The sequence below is a fragment of the Vidua chalybeata genome, chromosome 6, assembly GCF_026979565.1.
Source record: "Vidua chalybeata isolate OUT-0048 chromosome 6, bVidCha1 merged haplotype, whole genome shotgun sequence".
In the NCBI taxonomy this organism is placed as follows: domain Eukaryota; kingdom Metazoa; phylum Chordata; class Aves; order Passeriformes; family Viduidae; genus Vidua; species Vidua chalybeata.
In genome coordinates this window covers 57,374,129-57,395,122 of record NC_071535.1, presented here as the reverse complement: position 1 = coordinate 57,395,122, position 20,994 = coordinate 57,374,129, and the positions used below count along the sequence as shown (strand labels likewise).

Sequence of the window (20,994 nt, the reverse complement as noted above, 5' to 3'; positions counted from 1 at the left end):
TTTTTAAAAACATTCTAATACAGATGGCTTGGCAACTCCCCCATAATACAACATATTTATGTTACCAGTATTCCACTATTGTATACCCCTGGGAGAGCATGAAATTATTTTTTTTATAAGTATATGAAGTATTTCAGAGTAGCTAGATGCAGATCTCTGCAGTTACATATGGCTTGGTGGTTATGGGATGTGTGTGCCCCAATCCCACCAGTTAAGTTTCCATTTCCTTGATTTTCACAGCTCTGTGACCTATGAAAGCAGCAGTGCAGGTAGCAAATTTAACACAGGAACATTAAGTTTCCTGGGCTGGAATCCTCAAGTTCTAAGATTTTTACTTGTGCCTTTGAGGTGGTGAAAACCAGCACTAAACACAAGCACTAAAATCCTTGTCATACTGAATCAATGGAGAGTTCTGCCTCTCAGGCTGAAGTAGAGGTAAGATCCACACAGGGACTTCATTTTTGGAACACAAACATTTTCAAGCACAAGCTTTGTCTAGCAACAGCAGAAAAGTGATCTTGCCACAATCTTTCGTTTTTCCTAGTTTTGGTTTTAATAGGGCAGTCTGGGAGATAAGAACTTTAACTCAAATAGCGTATTTGTGTAGAAATAGTTGTAAGTATCTTCATTTGAGGTTTTGAGAATTCTCATATTTTTTAAGATTTACTTTATTATTATCATTACTGCTATATTTGAAGATTTTATGCTTCTGGACTTAAAGATACTTTGCATTAAAATGCTGTTTATTATCATTCCTGAGCATATGTAATGGCCATCTAAAATGGCAAGTCATGATTACATGCTCTATTTTTTTTACCCAATGACTAAAGTATAAAGATTATTCATCAGACAGGCTAAAAATTTGCAGCAGAAGTGATAACATTTGCACTTAAAACTGGAGTTCTAGGACACAAGTTTTCATGCTCCATTTTAAAGGGCTCTCAAAGGTGTTTTTATCAGTTAAAACTTCACTTGCATCACACTTAGAATGCATCTCTGTCCACCTCCCAAATAACAACATGCATTAACAATTTTGTTTATTGAATCATTCTCATCATCTTATTTCTCAACTGTATGGAAAAACTAGTTAGAGCTGAGTTAAAGTTCATGCCAAATTTTTGCTGTGTCCTTTTGTTTTCTTGCACAGAACATTTTTTCCAAATTTAAATATTTAGTCCTGCATCAGATTTGTGTTTTCAATTGCTTTTCTGGCTTGTATGTTGCTACCATCATAGTGCACACAAAACTGAACTCACCTTCTCTCTTCTACCCACCACAGTATGCAATTCTTATCTGCCAGCTTCATCCACACAGGAGGAAAAAACCAAAAATAGTAACAATTCTGCTAACTTAATAAATTAAACAAAAAAACAAAATCCAAGGAAAAAACGTGCAATAAAATTTTCCCATCTGCGACTCATTGTGCTGAACATTAAATCCCAAATGCAACCCAGGAAAACTGAACTAAAATGTGTGCTGGTTCAAAAGGGTAGTATTACTCAATATCACTTTGCCAGTCAGCTATGCTAGACCATTTCTGCAAAATATAACAAATTTTATTAACTTTTAATAATGTTTATGCAGCAACTTATCTAGACGAGTCTTCTTCAAGGCAGAAAATTTGCTTCCAATTTTCTCCAGCAAAAGAGAAGCTCTTCACATGAATCAGAAATGCTAAATTAAAAGAATATGCAATTGCAGAGCCTGCAGAAGGAGGTAAGGACAGGTTTGTTAGAACCCAGTCATCTCTAAAGAAAACATCTCTATGGACAGCAATGGAAAATCAAGTTTGCTTTGATGCCATGAATGAGGTAGAGATGATCCTGTAGACCAGCCCATGCTAGATGGAAAGATTTGAGACTTTAGGGAGAAGGACTCAAAGCACCTGCAAAGCCCCTCTTCATCGAGCTAAAACAAGTCTTTTTATTTATAAAAAGCTAATGTTTTTCTCAGTCCCAAAATAGCCACTAACAATCTCTATATGAGAAACAGGCAGGGGCCAAGAAACAAAATGTCAATCTGTTTTCCAGTTTTCATTGCCAGATGATCAATAAAATGATCCAAACTGACAAACACAGTTTCGATGCCCAAGTCCTTCTGGACAAATGTTAGTCAAAGCATTTACAGCAATCATTATATTTTCTTTTCCCATGTTAATGTCTTCAATTTTTTTTCCTTCTCCCTTTAAGACAGTGGTTTTAAAAATGGAGTTCCAATAAAGCACCAAATTAGGATGTTTATAATAACTTACGGGAAAGCAAAACAGTATCAGAAATTTAAACCTTTGTGGGCAAGGAAGTTACTCTGTTTCCATGCCCTTAAAATCTAGCCTGCCAAGAAGCTAAATATATCAAATATTTTTAGCACACATAGAATCTTCCAAGGTCATGGATGCATTTCATTTAGTCTAATTAACTGTTTTCTGAGGTTGAGCTTTAATTTCTGTTAATAGCAACTGAAACCTTAGCATGCCTACAAGCAATACATTAAATACATTGTTATGCAATTGCTCTGTGTTCTAGGGAGAATCCTTTTGGGAAGATGATACAATTAAAAAAAAAAAAAAAAAAGAAAAGAAAAGAAAAGAAAAGTGCTGATGGTTTTTTGTTTTGTTTTTATTTTGTTTTTTTTTTTGGGGGGGGGAAGGAAAGAAATAAAAAAGGAAAGTTTATCAATCAAAGAAAATCTTCCAGAAGATTTGACACAGTCATAGCCATTGGGTCATTAATCATGTACAGAGAGCTTCTCCCAACAGAGATCATTTTCTGGTTTGATTTTGGGGATGGTGGCAGTGAGGGGTTAAAATGTGATCTACAATAGCAGGATTCCAGAAAAAGAGGAGGGATGAAGTTTTAAAATTATTTTCTGAGGATCTTTTAGGAAAGCTGAAGAGGTTAGTAATTATTATCACTAAGCTGCATCTTACCTTGGTTGTGGGAAATAAGACAGAAATGAAGAACTGGTAGAATTCCAAAGGATTACAGGCTTCTCTTTCCACATGGCTGTACAGACATATAATAGCATGCTCTGGAAACCTGAAGTACAAGTGAAGGAAACTGGTACTGCACACCAACCTAGGCCAAACTGGTAAATGTTATACTTCTTCCTGAATTCAGAATTCATACTGAATTTGGACTTCCTGCCATATTCTAGTCTAGTACAAGAGAAATTAAAATATTGCAAGAAGCTACTTAAGATTTGCAGGAAAAGGATGCAAGACAGACATTTTTTAAGGATTTAAAATGACATTCCCTTGCTGAATTAATCATAAAAAATTGCTAATCTCACATGAAACTTGATACCAGCATATCCCCTACCCATACTGATCCAGAATGTTTGCACTCAATTAATTTTGTGAAAAGCTCTAGATTTTAAGAATTATTTGCAGGTTGAAGTTTATATTTACCACATGGTAAAATTAAACTTCTGAGGAAGCAATATGGGAAGACTTTATTAGGTACACTGTAAGTGACTTCCATTCCTACAGCAAAAAGTAAAGATAATTATAAATCCTGGTCAGAGACTAATTTTAGTTAACACTTGCTTTCAATGCTGCATTTTTATGCTGCCATTTGTTCTAAAGTTTCCCAAAATATGGACAGAAAAGTTATTCCACCTTTACCAACAGAATTTTGGAGAAAAGCTTTAACATACATTTTAGTTGACTGTATTACTGCTGCTGCCAGACTGTTGCAGGGTTCATTGGATGGTTTGTGGTTTTGTATTTTCCTTAGACAAAACTAAGGTAGTGCATTTAAGAATGGAAAAAAAAAATAGCATCAGTAAGAATGTTTGTAGATGAATTTGTCTGTCATTTTCCATTGTAACACTGCACCTTTGCAGTTTCAGATATTTGAGACATGACACACAAATATGATCATTTGGGTCAAAGTGACTGGCTTCAAAATTTTGTTTTTCAGCCAGCATGTTTCAACTGTTTCCAAAATAAAAGGGGGGCAAAATTTGTTATATATACACTATACATGTAAGAACATCTTTAGAAAATTTTAAAGAAGCTATTTGATATTCTACAGAAAAAGGGATTGAATTTAGGCCTGCAACCATAATTTTTTCTTGACTCTTTGGAAGTACTCAATTTTAAATTTTTTTAAGAGTCTCAAATAACACATTTCTACTGAGCATGTGTCTACAGTTTCAGAAAACAACAGGAATTGATTATGCATAGTCAGTATCACCATATGCACATAGCTAAATGTTTGTCTGCCTTGAACTTTTGGAAAGCTGGGATTAATAGTAATTTATTTTGCATTTTTGCAGCTTCACATAGAAGTAGCTGCTGGTGCTTCGTTCTTTGCCTATGTATAAGAGGATGCATTGCAATGGAAATTTTTGCCAGACAGCCCTTTAAGCACACTGCATTTCTGCCATGCCTTCAGAACTGCCTAAAATACAGTGTTATGATTTGTTGGAATTATATGCCATTATCAATATGAGACTCTAAAGTTACAGTTTCTTTTCCCGCTCCCTCCACATCCCCTTTTCATCCTCCCCTCTGAATTAGATTGTGTCTTTTTCACCTCTGATCTAAAGCCTAAAATCTCCTCTCTACATTTGTTCCTGTAGTTCAGTCTGATCATATTTTCCTGGTGGGTGTTTATAAATGAAAAATCTGTGACCTATTTTTCTGTATGTTCTCTTCCTAAGATCCTCCCCAAGGTGAATGTCCTAGTTCTAAAAGACATAAGTGTTTTGTTCAAAAATGCCAGCAAAATTAGGATGTTTTGTTTGCTTTAATTATAAGCAATATTTTCTATTTTTCATAGACTTATTCGCAGAATTTAAAAAGCAAATATTTATCTGTTCTTTCAAAGGAAATGTTAAGCTTAACAGCAGTCTTATACAAAGAAATTTGTAACCTACATATATATTTATATAAAAATCAATACTACCTTGTGATATATGGAATTGTCACAAAATGAGACTGACATACCATTACTAGGAATTGTATATTCCAAGATGAATCAAGTCATACTGCAACAAGGCAATGAAACACTCATTGGTTCTGTGTTGTAATCACCAGAGCAAGTGATTCTGCTTTTTGAGATAGTGTTTGCTTCATTTAAAACAGAGAATCCTCACCCACAACAGCTTCAGACCTTTCATTCATCTACTACACCAAAACAGAAAACAAACCCCAAGACCATCCAGGACAAAACCAAAACAACTCAAATATTATTTAGACATAAAGAATATGTGAGAATCTAGGAACTCTGATGAGATATGAGGTTCCTGGAACTGAGAGAGTTTAACTAAAGGTTAAGGATATTAATTGACCATAAGCCACTCCATATTCTGGTGCTGCCACTGTAGTGAAGTTCAGCAAGAGAGGAAACTGCCAGTATGATTTATAACTGCTGCATCTCAGAGTGCCATAGTGTCCTGCTCTGCCTGGCTCCTGTGCAGTAAGATAGCAAAGTTAACAGGTGCCCCAGTACTCCTGCAGGTCCCTGGATGGCAGGGTGTTCACATTCCCTCTTTCTTCCTCCAGTCGGGTTAGAACAGAGTGGAAGCACCCATTCTACTTTTGTATAAGAGATCAAACCTGCAAGTTGAAAGTCTCTCCACTTTTTAATTTCTATCTGCCAGATGTTCATCTGAACATCTGGGCTTTTGTCAGGAGGATGAGAACTGCTGGCAGCAGCTCAGCTTCTAAAGCTGCTTCCTTCCACCCTGAATGGGATTCACACACAAGCATGTGCTCAGAACCCCTGAGCAGTGAGCTATAAGGAATGAAAACAGAGCATAGACAAAAAAACATGCTCCATTCCTCCACACAGTGATGGACATGACAGTGAAGGAGATTTCCCCAGATTGATGTTTTCCCTAGAACAAGCTGCATAGCTTTTACCAGAGGAAGGACGAAAACTATTCAGTATTGCTTCATCATGCTCTCTTGACTGACAGCATTGGTTGCACTTGCAAGGGATTGCTTCAGTTAGGAAAAATGACTGTCAGCATTCCTTGTCCCTGGAAATGCTTACACTGTTTCTGAGTTAATCACATGACTTCACAGTGGTTTAGGTGCTGTCTCTACTTTTCACAAAAGCCATGTATGTTTTCTAGCTGCCTGCATCCTGTTCAAAATCAACTTGTCAATCAAATCTTGTGACCTCTGGTTTCTGGTTTCCCTTCCCTCTAAAGCCTGGCTAGGATACAATGCAATTACATTATTCTTTGAGGGAAACCTGCTGATTTTTTTTTTTTTGTTAAAAATAACCACCAAGGTATCAATCTCTTCCTGGGAATTCCTAGTTCTCTTGGAAAACCATGCAGTTGGCAATTTTAAGTAAAAGCAATTATCCTTTTTTAAATTGTGGTCCAGAGACCCCCAAGAAAAAGCTGCTCAGCCAGCACATTGAAATCAAAGTGCTGCTTGTTCACTCTGGCATTTGATTCCTCTTTGAGGAAATGCACAGTTGGGTAATACTTTCTGATACACTTTTTAAAACTTGCTTTCTATCCTACTTTGATGCCTCTTAAAAAAAATCCCAAACTACTATGCTCATACTGTTTTATTCAAAGATGTTCTTTACATTTACATTTCTTACACTTACTTGTTCCTTTTCCAGTTTTAGTCCCTAAAAACTAGCAGGGCTACTCAACCTTGTACCCTTGAATTTATTCTGGATCATTTTATCTTCTTATCAATGCCTCAAAGCCTGATCATATAAAAATGTTTCTTGATATTTGTAATTAAAGCTATCCTTGCTTTACTTTCTTTGCAAAAGATATATGGAATGCTGTGTCTGGCAAATATGTTTTTCCGAATAGATTCAAATGTATTTCTATTTGGACATTTTGTAGCCCAAAACACATTTTAAAAACCTCTTTAATCTAGGTTTCTCTTCTCATGCATGATTTCTTGCAGTGACTGAGTTTATATGCAACAGAAACAAAGCTCCGAAAACCCTCAGTTAAAAGCAAATACTTGGGAAATATCAGCATGAATTGGGAGTGATTCAGCCAACAGGACAACTAAATACAGAGAAGCTATTTCAGCTGGAGTAGAGAATATGCACAACTTTGACATCTGGCAATTACAAAAAGTTAAGATGCAAAATCTCATATTATCAGCTTGTCATCTTAAAAATTGAGACAGTCAAATCTTAAATGAGGACGTGCAAATGTCATACAATTTTATAAGCTATAGAGATCAGTAAATAGATGTGGCTAAGTCAATGCTCAGAATAACTTCATCCTTTGCCTTTAATAAGGATGCAGATAAAGCTATATAAATTTAAGCTCTCCATCCAAAGCTTGATGCTGTTTACAGGAAAGAAGCTCACCATCAAATAAAAAGAGGTAACAAACAGTTGTTTACACAAGTGGTTTGGTGATTAAAGTGCTAAATGACCTGACATCAGGAGGGGGCAAGAAAAACTGTGCAAAAGTCACTGTACCAATTCGAATTTTACATGCCAAATTCTATCAGCATTTCTTTGACTTGTGGCACTAAGCCAACAGGAATCCAACTGGAGTGATGCCATATTTTTCACCACAAACCACATGTACACATGCAAATTAAATGGAAGTCAATGGAATAGGTAATAATTTTGGGAATTGTTATATGTATATATGCATATTAAGAATTTGTACAATAGTATCACTCTGAAAATTGCTGGATCCATAGAACAAGAGCGCTTTTTCTGCTGATAGAGTAGATATATTTACCAAGCTAGGAACAATGGAAAAGACTGAAATTTGAAACTGCTCTGACTATAAAAATCGAGTATTAAGAATATTGGCCAGAGTTAGCAAGAGCTGCTAATATTAGCCTTCTTAGGGATGGTGTTTGGGAGTCATCCTTAAACAAAGGGGGGAGAAAAAGGAGATGGAATCTCTTGGAAAGAAGTCATGAGTCATGACTGAGTCCACAGAAACAAAGATGAGACTGGCATAATCTTCACAAAGCTGGAAAAGGAAAAAAGTAAAAAATAGGCAAGGTGAGGAGCAAAAACCTAGTCAGGATAAATTGTACTAAGCTGGATGAACATCATGGTTTAGAAGACAAAAATGACAGATTCATGAACATCTTTCAGCCCCCAGACTATTTCAGGCAGATAAGACAGAGAAAGGAAGATTTTATTTTGTTTTGTTTTTATTGAAACTGGGTATTTTGTATGCCATTAAATAAAGTTTCATATTGTTTTAAGACTCCCTGAAAACTATAGTTTTTTCTAGTCTATCATTTTTGCAAGATTTGTACCACAGCCTTAAGACAAAGAATCTATGGAGTAATGTGAGGAATCTCTTAGTTACTTGTCTTCAAACAAGACAAACCCCCAAACATTTAGGATGTTTCCTAAACAGCTGGGATTTAGATTTCTACTACTGTGAAGCAGCAGAAGAAAAATGCCAGAGCCAAAGGAGGAAAGCATGTCAGTGCATGCCAAAATCCTTGGAAGCTGACTGCATGCAAGCCTTGTGGGCTCAAGAGCCCAACAAAAGCCTAAGCAAGAAGAGTGTGATCACATTTATGGAACAATTTGAGAGCAGAGCTATGTTTAAAGCCTTATAAGCAGTAAGTCGTGAGGCACCTCATCCAAGTACTTATTGTTTGCTAAAACATACAGGGAATTCCAGTTGATTTCTCAGGCCAAGAAGGAAAAAAATATGTAAATTTCAGCATCATTAAAACCACACTATGCTTGCATTATAGAAAAACAAAATTATTCCCTTACCAGATCAGTGCCATGTAAACAAGAGAATTTAATAAAATAGAAGCAGTATTTGAAAAGTTCCAGGATTTCCTCAACTAAAGCTTATTTTCCTGCTAAGAGTGACTTAACAGTTACCTGACATTTTACTATCCAATTTTTGACACTCTAGTCAGAAATCTAATGATGCCTCTGGACAAAATACAATTCTATATCAGCTGTGGTTACCACAGACACCTTGTGCCTCTTCTCAGTATGGTAAAATTGCCTTGCCTTTTGTGTACACCTTAATTTGCTTGGACACATTAGTAACATATGTTATTGTGGGTAAATTTAGTTATATAATGGGTGACTAGGACACTATCCAGCTGCAGAGAAACAAGATTTTACTTACAGTTTTCATGTTCTGCCCCTCTACTTATCTAGACCAACCTATAATCCACAGCATTCCATATGCTGTGTTCTTCTGAGATTTGCCAGGAACACTGTTCTTACAAGTTAATTAGAATGTGGCAAAACAAGTACTTTTTTAAAAACTATTTTTTGCTAAACAACTTCTTAAAAGTGGGTGGATAAAATCCTCAGCAAAACTTAATTGTAATCAGACAGGAAACTGGGAGCTGTCATCTGTGCTGTCACCAAGGCTAATAGATGCTACTTCTTAGCCAAATCACAGGAACTTTAGAGCAATTCTTCTGACTGTTAGGAGAATTTAACTCTTGCTAGCCACAGGAACAAGGAGTGGGGAAGAAGGGTTGTTTGCAAATCCATGGTAGAATGAAGACTGCAAAGGAGGAAGGTTAAGCAAACATTGTTCCCAGGAAAGCACCTGAAGTTATTAGGAAGTGTGATATGTTCATACAAGTTAAAATATTTAACAAACAGGATTTTGGAATGTTTTGCTGATAAAACATTTAGGGAAAGGGAAATAACCAAATAAAGCCAAAAAGCCTTCAGCAACATGAGAATCAATTATAAGGCAAGAAGAAATCTAAAATCACTGAAATCAGACCCAATTGTGTAGCCCCTAAACCAAATATTTTCTGCCCTGAAGATTCTTTTTATGCCCTTTCCAATCATTCAGAGATGATTAAAGAAACCCACACTTGTTCTACATTCAAATAATCTAGATATGCAATTTTAAGAAAGGGAAGAAAGAATTAAAGTGAAGAATTAAAATGGTTCTTTTAAAAGCCTATTACCTTTTGAAGCCATGTGCTGTTTTTTCTGGGATAACTGCATGTTTATGCTGCAGGAGCCACTTTATTCCTTTCCCTATAAACTCTAAATCATTAACTAACTTTTTAAAAATTCCTCCTCTGAACTTGTGCAGTCGTGATGCTCTACAACAAATAGAGCTAAGCCATCTTTAAGTGAGATAGTGAAGACAGTCCTGGCATTACAATAACTTAATTAGGTCTATGCTGCCTTTGCTGCCTTAGTGCAGATATGTCACACTCCAGCCCATGGTGAGCAGGGGCCTTGTTGTTATGCAAGGCAAGGCATCTGAATAAGCAGCCTGAATTATCCTACTTCAAGTTAGTCCTTTCATAGTCCTATATTAACCTATAAAAGTGAGATTGGTAGAGCAGAATGCTCAGTTGATCTGAACATGTTGATTTATCCAAGTAGAAAACCAGAAATTAAATGAAAATATCTGTCTCAGATTCAATCTCTTACCTTGCTGAGGCATCTCTTGTTTCTTTCATCTAAGATGGATTCTTCACATCCAGGGTAACTTCTCTGTTCACGTTAAAGAGTGGAGATAAAGCAACACTTCAGATATGACTATTAAACAGGATTTTTGAATTGCATGAGAAATGTTCAAATGGGAAAACTTTGCAAAAATGTTTTCATCCTCTGTCCAAGCAAGAATATAGCATCTGCATGTCTTCTATATAACTCAGGCAACAATATCCTGGCAACCACATTTCAATGGAATAAATCCAGGTAATTAAAATTACTAGATTAAGCATCCATCTCTTTTTATCATCCCACTTGATAGGCCAGACTTACTCATATGGGAAGTGATGGTCAAAAATCTGCTAGATGTAGTGAAGTGAGATGTTGTCTGTCTCTAAGCTACAGAGTCTTTAATTTCGTTTGCCATTGTCCATTTATCTTCTCTTTCACAGCACTATCCTCCTGAGAACTTCAAAAATTAACTCTACTGTTTTGTATGCTATACTTTGCAGACATCTGCATAGCTTGGTGGATTTCATTAATACTTCACTAATAACCCTGTCAAGCTTTGTAATTTCTCTATAAAGGCTAAAAGGATTAAATTCACTGCACCAATAAAACCACTCAATGCATTACCATCCTGATCATGTCCACTCACTCATTTTAATAGATTCCTAATACCATAAGTCAAAACTTCGGCTTCTACTCTTCTGCAACTGCACAGCCTAATCCCCCTGCAGAAGCCAGACTTCTACTAAATCAGACTATGAGGCATGAGTTCAGCAATGAGGAGCTTTTGGATTCCCTTTTTTCCAGTGGTCATGTGAGCACTGTAAGTTGGTGTCTGAAGATTTCTGCAGTCACACCATTCCTCTGAAAGGGAAAATGAGGCAGGATGCTACTCTGCAGCAAAGTACAAATGAATGACTGTCGATCTAGATCATATCTTGGTCAAAACAGACCTCAAACTGACTGTTGTACAAAGCAAAATAAAAAAGGGATCTTGCATTTTGGCTTTTGGGTGCAAAATTTAATGTATCTACATTCAGACTCATTATCTCTAAGATTTAATTCTCAGCCTTAAATACCACGCAATGACCTCAGTGTCTGGAAGAGATGTTAAGAAACAGGCTTTAAGGTGACAGGCACAACAGAGCTGGTAACCTACATAAATACTTTTTGTTTCCTTGCACTGTATCACCCCACACTTCCCACAGCCTAACCTGTTACAACTACCTCATTCTCTTCTTCCTAAAGTGTAGCAATTTGAGTAATGGAGAGGAAATTTCTGTTCTCATTGTTTATATCTAAGATTGCTGGTCCTTCCACAATGATCCATTTAAGCAAAGTCAAATACCCCAGGGAAATTCTTCAAAAAGTAAGGGGGAAAGAAAGAAACTAAATCCCTCTTTTAAGAAGGTTGGCTCCTCATTCCCTTTCCCAATCTTACCTTCACAGCCATAGCTATCTAATTAATAAAGGTTTAAATGCACAAGGTGAAGCAGATTGTATTCCCTTAAGTATATTTTTCCTGGTTAAGACACTGGCCTAACACTACAGGTTTTGCATAGGAATAAATTTGGCTTTCAAATATGTACAAACCAGAGCCCTGCAAATACACAAATAAGCACAATGCTGATTTTTCTTATGGAATCACAGACAAAGTATAGCTTTGGAACAGTCTGTCCACAGACAGACTGTCTCTTTTCCTATTCAAAACTTTCTACTCTCTTTTCCTTTTCAAAACTCACCTTGTATTTTACCTTGCCAAGAAAGTAAAAATATTTTCCCTTGTTTGATTACCTGCTCAATCACTACAGGCTCACATTCTACTGCCCAACTACTGTGCTGAAACTTTAGATACAAGACCAAGAAAACATGATAGTACACTTACAGCAGAAGAGAAAAGCCCCCCCAACACACACACCCCTCCTGATGTCCAGGTGGACAAAACACAACATGTGAACAGAAACAAAATACATTTCTATTTGCTTCTGTATGCTCTTTTAGCATTTGGAAAGGGGAAAGAATATTTTCATTATTAATTATGAAGTAGAACAGCTTTTGCTACAGATTCAGAGCAGCTTACACCATTTCATCTCTGTAAATACAAATATTACTTAAATGGCTGGGATGTCTCATCTAAAGAGACTACAATGGTTTAGCAAAAAGGAATAGATGGAAGCTGAATAATTCCTTTTACACTTTTACAAGGCAATCTTTAATTCAGCTTTTAAATTACTTTAAGATTTTTTGTTTGTTTGTTTTCAACTAAGCTGAATGAGTGTAGGTTTAGATTAGATATTAGGAAGGAATGTTTTACTATAAGGGCAGTGAGGCACTGGAGCAGGTTGCCCAGAGACATTGCAGACTCCCTGTCCCTGATACTGGATTGGGATGTGTGGGAGAGGCCCCGTCCACAGAAGGGAGTTGGGACTAGATGACCTTTAATGAACCCAAAGCATTCTGTGATTCTGGGAGCTCTCTTCATAGAGGCTACTAACACATATAATAGAGCCTGCATTGAAATGTTAAAAAAATTAGTTAATAAAGTCATACTAAATATGAGTGTGTAACACAAGGTTATGCTGAGTACATACAAAACATTTAAATTCTTTTACTACAGAATTAACTACACAGCAGCCCCTGCAGTACAAAAATAATGAGCATTGCTGAATGAACTTTCCAACTGCTGTTGAAATACCAAAAATAAGGGAGCATAAACTTCCAGTGTGGAAAAGATTACTTTTTTCAGCCTTTCAAAGACCAGGCAAAGGCCAGTGAAAAGTATTTCAGCTGTCAGACTCAGTGATGAAAGTCACAATGATCAATGATCACATGTTAAACTTGCTGAAAGCTAACTTTTATCAAGGCTCTCTTAAACAGTTGATGTAATACAGAGTAAGTATTTTGGTGGCATTGTTATCCAGAAGAAAGCAATGGTTAAAAAGAAGGCACTACATGAATGGTGTCCAGAGGTTTCAGGTAGTATCTCCACTGCTAAGATAATTGATTTCTGGTATTAGAGTCAAGCGTGTATTCAATAAATTAGGCTTGAATAGTAAATTCGAGATGCAAAGGGTATTTTCTTTCTACTTCATGAAAAAAGGAGGAGATAACACATTTATAAACCACAAGCTGCAGTTCCCAGTTTTCCACCAGCACATTTCTCTACTAAACCTCACTTGGATGAGAGCTACAACCAGCAGCAATCAGCTCTGGCCTCTGTGTACACTTGAAACTGAGGCACATTTGTTGTTTCCACAGGCTGCTCTGCCTTGAGCACCTCCAAAAGCAATCCTGAGAAGGGACTGAACATGCAGCTGAGTCTTTAAGAGAGTAGTTACTTCTTCATCACCTCCCTGCAGTACTTGCATTTCTCATAGCAAGGCTGACATTCTTTTGAGACTATAAAAGGCAGCAACAGATAAATTAATGGAATTTTTAGAACATAGCAATAAAGTGCTTTGAAGTAGCAAGCAACTAAAAAAGGAAATCAAGCAGCCATTACATCAGCTGAATGACAAAGGCATCTGAGAACCAGTTCAAAATTTAATCTGCCATGATTTTATATGAGAACATTACTCATATACATGTTTAGCCATAAGTTAATTTGATCCTTAGGACAATTTAAACTTCTCCTAAAGCCTTGGTTCACAGAAAAAAAGATGTTATACAGGAAGCTTATTATAGTTTTAGGAATGATGAAATGCCAGTTGTTCCTCACTGACATTTAAGCAAAGCAATTTTACCTCACATGGTAGAATCTGTTCAATCAGTCTCAATTTCTGTTTAGCTGTGGGTGAGCACACACTTCATTATTTTCAGCAATTGACCTGTGACACCTGCTGAGTAAGCCCTTGAGAGTTGCTGCCATATGCTCTTCAGCCTTCCTACCCAATCTCCAAATATTTCTGACCACAAAAGATGATTTTAGAGACTTTATGTGTAGTCTGTGTGGGTTCAGAACCAGAAACAAGGAGCCTAAGTTCTACAATGCCTGGCTTTTTGGCTTACACCATCATACCACACTATATAGTCCTTCAATAAGTGCATACCTCAAAAAAAGCAATTAAGCACATTTTTAAAAAACAGTTAAACAGATAAAAAAAATCTTCTAAGGGATGGGACAGCTGCAATGTCACTGCACTGAGTAACTCAACTCCAAATGTCTTCAAAGTCTTACCTTTCTCCTCAACTATCACTCATATATTTACCTTGAAAAAACATGATTAAGAGTTCCTGTCATGAATTGTTTCTCTAATATTGTCTGCCATCCCAAACAGCAATTCATTTCTTGATTTACATAATTCTTCACTGTTTCATCTACTTTATTTCCTTTTTCTTAGCTTTCTGACTATCTTACTCAGAATAACTAACCTTCCTGACACCATGATTTTCAGCTTTTAATTAGGCAACTATTTTTCCAATTCTAACTCAGCTCTGTGTTAAACTCAGAAATGTGACTTCTATCAGAAAATGCAATAAATTGGTTTGATACTTAGTAAATCTTTCCCCAGGGGACTAAAATTCTGCTGTACACAAAGGGAGCACTGACTGAAGCATATCTGAAAGATGCCTGCTTCTTACACAGCACTCTTCCAACGGTCAAAGCATCTTATATGCTAATATATTTTTTTTCCCTCAGATCCAAAGTCAGTGAACAGATTGGGTATTTTTACTGTGAACAACACCATGCACGTGGAAGCTTCAGTTTAAGATAAGGGGAAACTGAATACATGAACATTAAATAAAAAATTATTCTAGAAATCTAAAGTGTTTGCTAAAATGCACTGTATTACTTTGCTTCACACATTAAAAGTGCACTATTGTTATATTGGATATAGTTATAATAACAATATTGTATATTGTTAAATTTTTTCTTACAAGGAAGAGAGAAATTAGATCACTCATTTATAATTTAAACTTGTTGTAAGCTAATTTCACCAAAAAGATACTCAGAAAAATAATGAGAAAATCACATGAAATTTACTTTGCACCCCATCTATACCTCTACCAGTAAAATCAGTTAATGTTAGAATTCTTCTTTAAAAATGGGCCCAGCTTTATGGCAGGAAATGTTTTGAAAATTCTACACTGTGAAAAGTGTAACAGTGAAATACACAAGTACTGATAAACATCTCCTTTGTTCATAACATGAAAACAAGAGCTGGTCCCATTTAACTGCAGACTGCCTTTAATTCAAATGAAACCAAAAGACTCGAGGAAGAAAGTGTTTTTAACAACTGCAAGCAGTGTCTGAAAACACTCCTACTGAGAAAAGAAAGAGACCTGTCTATCAGCTGGATTGTGGTATTTGTTTTGGTTTTTGTAAACTGTTATTATGTGCTTCTGCATTCTATTGATTTTACTTCCCAGGTGTAGCCATGCTCCAGAGGACAACGATCCAAAAGTAATACCAGCACTCATTTAAATACTTAGGGTTTGTGCCAGAGTCCCAAGTAAAGATTTTTCTTCTAAAAGGTGACAAGGTCAGCTATGAAAATCCTATTCAGCTGAAAGCTCAGGGAAGAAAAACATTGGACTGAGATGTTTTAGAAGACACCAATGTAATTAACAGACCTTCTCTTTTGCCATGATGCAGAAAGAATGAAGCAAAACCAAAACCATGAAGCAACATGTGATTATTCCATTCATTTCCAACAAAATTTCAAAATTGAATTGCTTAAGAAGGTTCCCAAGGACAGACAGGGCTGGAAAAGATTGAAAGAAACATGGACACAGGCCCAGCAAGTGCCATGAGACATTAACAGAGATTTCTGCAGGCTTATAGAAGTTATTTACTCTTTCCTTTTAAATGGGGATACTACAAATCCAAAAGCATTGGAAACAAGTGTATATTTGGCAATGGGGGACAGCACAATGCCAGAAGAATGTCTTTTAATCAGAGTTGTTTATAAAATCCAGGGCACCAATATAAACAATACAACATATAAACACGAGTTTGCACTGCACCAGTTAACATTTGCTTAAGAGGCTTTAAGCAAAAAAGGCCTTCTAAATACCAGTTTCTGAGGACCTAATCTCAGACCCCTTGACTACTTTAAAAATAGGTTTTGTTTGAAGTTTGGGAGGGATACAATTATTACCAGTAGCATGCAATATCTGTGACAACTCTTTTGCCTGCTTATGTTTGAAGGAGCCATTGTCAAGGTTAAATTATTGCATTTGACACCTGAAAAAACCAGGTTTCATAATGACTCACATGCCACTGTGTAGTTAAGAAGTAGCAATATTTTATTCTTGCTAAGACAGAACAGAAGTATTCCAGTTCAAAGAATCTTCTCCTCTACTTGTTTTACATAGAAGTCTTTACACAAGTTTCAAATTATTTAAATTTCACAAGTGCTCTACTCAAAACATTTCAGCACATTTCAGTAATTTCTAAATTTATTCTTTTTTTTTTTTTTTTTTTGCTTCCTAACATATGCTTCAATGAGGTAAACAAGACCTCTTTTTTTACTGGATGCATCATTCTAATCTACTATACCTAAAGTCCTATATATTTATATATTTATCTGGTAATGTTGATGTGGAAGACTTATTTCTATCTTGTTTCTACCTTCTACATATCTGCTCTCCATCATGGAAAGGAATTTAACCTTTAGCAGGCATTGTGGAAGGCAAAGTTCTTGCTATCAGAAAGTTACAACTGGGCTGCTTGAAGCCTTTGCAGCCAAGTCTACAGTTTTCCTTTTACTGCTTTGAATAGCTCTCCTAAATGTTTTTACCTGGTATGAAATACATATGACACTTCAGTTTGGATTTTGATTTATTTTGAAAACTAAAGTTCACACTGCCTGGGAAGATGGCAGAAAATTATTCTAATTCATCACAGTCTCAGTAATAGCTGGATTTTCTGCTTTTCTTTTACATTGTTCTGACAAATCCTTTGTTAAATTTTATTTTTTTTTCAAGAGCATGGGCTGTATTTTGAGATCTTTTTTGTTGTATAAATAGAATAGTATCATTTAACAATATTTATTTTCATTAAAAGTGTTTTATTAAAATATCTTCCTTCTCCCTAAAATATAAAACTGTTTATTGTACATCTCAAATGAGACCTTTGCTACCTTACAGGGTTTTTTCCAGTAACCTGTTTATTATACTGTACTTGATTAGACTTACTCAAGCACTGTTGAAGTCCTTAGTCTATAAGTATTTGTACACCAAGTCATGCATAAAGAGCTTTCTGGAGAGTGAAGCAAATATCTGTCACCCTTTGACAATGCATCTCCATTCTTTTAAAGATTTAAACCAGCTTTACGTGGCAACCCTATCTCTTTGGTAATATTATTTAGGTCAATTTCTCTCAAATTATTCTTACTGACTAAATATATCAAGAGGGAGCATTTTTAGACTGCCAGCTCTTCAGAACAGGAAAACTATTGATTTTACAGTGTCAGAAACAACAATGTTATGATCTTTGTGCACTACTGTTAATTAAATAAGGAACACTGTCACAGAGCACAGATGGGTAAATATGATCAGAAGTTAGCACTCTGCCTGTTCCTCCTTCTCCTTCCATTATTTATTGAAGTTGTTTGGATTTGTTTATAAAAATCCCAGTAACAACAAACTTCTATTTTTTCCTGCAAATGACTGAATAACAAGCTTGCATTGCTTCCCTTCACATTAAATAGAAGCAAAGCTGAGAACAAAAAGCCATTTCCATTAAAATCCAGTCCATGTAATTCATCATTTATGTACAGCTGCCCTAACAATTTTCCACCAAAACCATTGTAATGATTACTTTATGTGCCAAAACAAGAAAGAGCAAGTGTATCTTAATTTTTTCCCTTTTGACACTGCCCTTTGAAAGTAAATAACCAGTTTTCACTACTAAACACTAACATACAAATTCTATAAAATTAAGGTAAAAGTAATAAATTTATGTGTAGGAAAGTTCAAATCTTATATGTGCTTACACTTTATGGTGGCAATCCTACATTTAATTGAAACCAGTATAAATTTATGCCAGGAACAGAGAAAGACACATGCATCCTGACTGGATGTAGGCCCCTTGCAGGTGAGGCAGAAAAGGGGGGACAGGAAGAAAAATATAATGGTACTCAAATGTCACAACTGACATTTTTGGATGCAGGTAAGACTGCTCAGACTTTACAGGAAAAAAGAAAGTGTCACCCACATTCACAGGGAAAATGCACATATCTGAGGCCCCCCTCCACTTCAGTGATGCCAGCAAGAACTTTGCCATTCAGTTTAGAGAGAGCTGGACAGTCTCAAGGGACTGAGGACATGAACATTGCTGTCCTGTTCACAGCTTTATGCACAGGCCACAGTGAGAAGGTGGTCTTTCAAGATACATTTTTCAAGAAGGAATGCCTGCATTCTCAATTAAATATTTTGACACTCATTCTGATGAATTTAGCAAGGAATGTTGCCATTAAATGTATTATTCTCAACAGCTAGATCCCCAGATCAGCACTGTATTTTTTGTAATTATCAGCTATTGTGAGCAGCTTTTATTTATCTCTTTCTCCCTCTGCCTTATTTATGACTCATTTTCTCTTCATTAAAAAACAAAAAAAGTGTAGTTAAACAGTGGATTAAGTTTCTCCCTTTGCTGTTTAGGATGGTTTTTATCTATCAAACAGCTTCCTTTAGAGAAACAGAAGCACATATATGTCATGTCAATGAGTCTGTGAGAGGATAACTAAAACATACCTGTAAAAGTGTGGTTTATCAGCTACAGATAAGCTGTCCCAAATACCATTGTCATCACTATGGACTTTTGTTACACTTGCTGTAACATGAGTGTATTGCCATAAAAAATCACCCATGTTAATTATGACCAGGAGAAATATTAGCCTGTTAAACAGCAAGGAAACACAGCTATAATTACCTCCTGGGGAAACAAAATGAACAAAAATACTTATGCAATAACAAAACCTCAAACCAAAAAGGACAAAACAAAGCAACGAACCTTCTCTGTTATAAACTAACAGTACCGGTTTTCAAAAATCCTATTAATTCTAATTTTAAAAAACCTAATTAATTCTAATTGCTGCCTTTCTTTACTGGTTTGATACATGGACAAATCCTCACACTGCTGCTTTATTATCAGTTACAAGAGCTCAAGTCTGAACTTGCTAAAGATTTTGCAGCTCAAACACAGAGTTTTCTTTTTTAAAAAAATCAAACCGAGAAATCCAACCACACAACATGCTCCACTCCACCCCTCCCAACTTGTCTGGAAAAAAACTGTCTCAGGAAAACTTGAGGGTAGTAGGGTGGTAGGATGCCTTACACATCTGATGCTTTGCAGCACTCTTGCCAGACTGTTGAGCTCTTGGGTTCCGTTTCCTCTCTGGGTTTCATCACGGAAACCCAAATGCAGCCAACGGAAGCGTGCCAAGGCAAAGCTCTTTTGGCTCATTCTTTTAGTGCCCTGCTAAGTGGCAGTGCCAGGAAGTCTGCATGGGGTGGGAGGACAAGAGGCAGCAGTGGCACGGAAAGAGCTAAGCAAGAAATCATTAAGAGGTACTTGTCCCATTATAATAGGCTGCATTTACAAATGCTTAGTTCACTAAAACTTAGTTTTAATGCTAAACCAGTAGATTCCACATGGAAGCTTTAAAAATTGTCTTTAAAAAAAAAAGGCAAAAAATTGGACTTTAGTTTTATTGTATTTCTAAATAGATAAACTGATGTCTTTCATGTGCCTTGTGGTACTCAGAAATCCTCAGAACTTCTCAGCTGTTCTACTTCTCTGCGTGTTTCACTTCATTATATTTAAGTGCTATTATCATAATTAGCTTCTTCTCTGAGCATCTGTTGCTTCACCCACAGCAACTGCCTGCACACATTGTTCTATCTGTGCTGCCAGGTATTGGAGCGTTCTCATCATCTAAAAATCCTTGTCTGACAAATATTCTTGAGGATTGGAACTACATGATCTTTAAGGTCCCTTTCAACTCAAACCATTCTATGATTAATGAGAGTTCTAGATGTTTTTCCTTACAGAGAACACAGTCAGCTTTACTAGACCTGCTGGTATTTTGGACTTGCACTGAATTCCCTATACAGGAGATATTTTATTACACCAAATGATAAGTTACAGGGACACAGATGAGCCCTCAAGCATGCCAGCATTTCTCTTGGTCTCAGAATGCCTTCTTTTTTTCATACATTTCAGTCTACTAAGTCTATAATTGCAGTAAGCTTCTTTTTGTGAAGATGGCCTGCCCTTAACTTTCATGGAAACATTGCCCTTTTTTTGTCTGTGTGTGCTGTCAGAACTTTGTGATCTTGCAAGTCACACCTCAATATGTTTGAAAACAATTTCATTTATCTGTAAACACCTTGAAAATCCTTTTCGCTGTCATCTACAACAGTACATAACTTCCCAGATCATAACAGCTCTAAAGCAAACCTTCAACATATCAGCTCTTTCTGCACATTCAATAGGAGGCCAAGGAAAACAAAACCCTGCAAAACCCAAAAATCAAAGCCAGACAGCTCCCAAACATATTTCCACTGATTTTTAAGATGTAACATGGGGCAAGACAGCCTGAGACAAGCATATATATATAACATATGCTTTCAATTAATTTCATGCAAACATGAAGTTTACAAGAACGTATGGCAG

General features: G+C 36.2%; 1 long non-coding RNA gene across 1 annotated transcript in view; it reads right to left on the bottom strand.

The window, feature by feature from the left end:
• Window positions 1–1,601: 1,601 nt before the first annotated feature.
• The window catches only part of LOC128789951 (uncharacterized), a 33,559-nt gene continuing 14,166 nt past the window's right edge, over window positions 1,602–20,994 (bottom strand). The window contains exons 5-7 of the long non-coding RNA XR_008431587.1: window positions 10,359–10,421; window positions 2,927–3,035; window positions 1,602–1,704 (exon numbers count right to left, since the gene is read on the bottom strand). This is a non-coding gene — a long non-coding RNA (uncharacterized LOC128789951). The remainder of the gene's footprint in view (window positions 1,705–2,926; window positions 3,036–10,358; window positions 10,422–20,994) is intronic.